This window comes from Martes martes, assembly GCF_963455335.1.
Source record: "Martes martes genome assembly, chromosome: 2".
NCBI lineage: Eukaryota > Metazoa > Chordata > Mammalia > Carnivora > Mustelidae > Martes > Martes martes.
Genome location: NC_137889.1, coordinates 133,603,091 through 133,605,653, shown reverse-complemented (window position 1 = coordinate 133,605,653; position 2,563 = coordinate 133,603,091). Strand labels below are relative to the sequence as shown.

General features: G+C 34.9%; 1 pseudogene across 1 annotated transcript; it reads left to right on the top strand.

Annotated features, from left to right (window-relative positions):
• The first annotated feature begins 229 nt into the window (after positions 1-229).
• LOC308339218 (F-box only protein 8-like) lies at positions 230-1,500 on the top strand (annotated as a pseudogene). The gene is made up of 2 exons: positions 230-1,049; positions 1,363-1,500. The product of its transcript is annotated as an F-box only protein 8-like (transcript).
• The last annotated feature ends 1,063 nt before the right edge of the window (positions 1,501-2,563 follow it).

The window sequence follows — 2,563 nt, the reverse complement described above, 5'->3', positions numbered from 1 at the left end:
CTAATAAAAGAGAAAAAATTTGAGAAGGACAGATCGACAAAGAAAGACGACAGGAGAAACAGTTTTAAAATAATGCAGACGCCCAAAAGAAGAAATTTTGCTTGCAGACTACAGTTTCAGCCCATTTCAGAGAGTTCCAGATTGCCCTTTTTGACAGCCTGCCCTATAGATTCCATACTTCCTTCACTGACCTCCACAATCATGTGACCCAGCTTCTAAGGTCTTGCAGATGGGTCAGGGGCTATAGAGGGTGTCCAGAAAACAGGAGCAACAACAGGAAGGGATAGTACAGAAAGCTACGTCAGCAGAGAACAGAGCAGGAGGATGGCTGCCAGCAACATTTCTAACACCAGTCATTGTAAACAAGTCCAAGGAGGCATTGAGATATATATATATACATGTGTATATATACATATACACATGTATATATATAATCTTTTGAGGGCACCGAAATCTAAAGAACAGGAAGGATTCATTAATTTGTAAATGTTGCCCCCAAGCTAAGCAACTGACCTCTGCTTAGCTTCATGTGTTTGTCAGGACCTTGTGAAAGATGAACTTCCCTTCCCTGCGTAAATCCACTTGGGGTCACTCTTCCATATATAATAACAACGCACCTCTGGGATTTTGTTTCAGAAAATAGTATATGCAGCTGGATGAAGTCAACCTCACTTTCACTGCTAACCCAGAGGATAGAGTAAACTACTTTCTGTCCAAGGGTATCTTAGATGATTCACCAAAGTTTATCTTCTGTACTAGAATACCAAATTGGAAAAACAAAACAAAACAAAACTGAGACTCCCTTGATGAAAAGAGAGATGTCTTGGATGACTTTGTAACATGACATAATTTTAGAAATCAGTTCTTGCCCAATCCACTGAGGGAATTTTTTTGTCATATCTATGCCCCTGAAGAGAGTGTGGGGAGTCCTTGAAACTTTCCTAACAAAATTCTCACATAGGTTCTGTGCTTGTAACCCTGATTTAATGCAAGAATTTGGTCTTAGTCTTGATGCGGTCTATATATTACTCATTTTTTTCTTAAGTTTAGTTATTTTAAAGAGAAAAAGTGGGGGGAAGGGCAGAAAGAGAGGGAAAAAGAGAATCTCAAGCAGACTTGAGCTTGATGTGGGACTCAATTCATGACCCTGACATCATGACCTGAGCTGAATCAGGAGTGTACACTCAACTGACCAAGCCACCCAGGTGCCCCCTACTGTGTTACTCTTTGATTCTACTTTTTTAAAAAATAGGTTTTATTTATTTACTTACTTACTATTTTATTTTATTTTATTATGTTATGTTAGCCACCATACAGTACATCATTAGTTTCTGATGTCTTTTTATATGCAAACAATGAAACATGATTCTACTTTCTATTGACCTCATTAGCCCTCACCTGAGGAACAAAATGTCAAAAAGAGAATTTATTCTAAATACCTGTTGTGCTGCTCAAAACATTAGTAAAGATTTTGTAGGGCATCTTTATGACAATATCTAGTTTATTGGCTATGTAACTGCATAAAAGCACAATTGCTAGGACTTGAACGATTAACTTCAAACTAAAGATATACAAGGACTTAGCAGATATGGGGGTTACGGTAGAGCTGGTCTTTCTAGCCTCTGTATACAATCAAGCTCGAGTGTACATATTTCTTTTTTTCTTTTATTATCTTCTTTTTTAGTAATTTCTTTGGGGAACTAGAGAATTTTGCAGAGTTTTTCTTAATTTTGGTTATCATGTTTTACACAAAGCAGAGTCATTGTCTCACATAGCTGTTTAAGAATCTTAAACTGGCATTATCCTCTAAAAAATGGTATATTTGTGCATTAGATTTGGTTGAAAAACTATTCATTTCCATTATTTTTTAAAATACTATGTCAAGTGTACATATTTAACTAAATAGATTTATAATCATAATGATTTTATTGTAAAGATTTTAACTAATACCTTTCCTTTTTATCTCAAAATAAATAAACAAAAACAATGGGGACAAAATTATAGATACAATAGGATAAAAACAAAAAACAATGGAAAAAAGTTTTGTTTTTAATAGTAAGAACTAGAAAAAATCAAACATCTATTAACAGAGGAAGTGATAAATTTGACATAGCTATAGAATAGAATATTACATAGCAGAAGTTGGTGGAGATATATTTATATGGATAAATGTCAAATATAAGGCTACATAAAATTTTGATTTGAAGAATATATACCGCATGCTACCAATTGAATGAAGCTTTGAAACATACGGAATGATATCAGCTTTAAATCTTATGTCTTCAGAGGATTCTAAACATTCCCCTCTTTTTTGCTGTCATCTAAAGCCCTGAAATCAATTCCCAGTATTAGTGTAATACTTTGACTTCTAAATTCTCATCATTCTCTCTAATATTACCACTGTCATAATTCCTGATGATTTTAAGATCCACAAAGATAATCCTTGCAATTCCCTGGCTTCTCTGTTTTTCAAAACTCTCTTATTCAATGATCTTTGCACTGCCTTCACCACTCACTGCCATGGATAAACACTCAGTCCTGAGCACGCCAGCCATCACTTCCA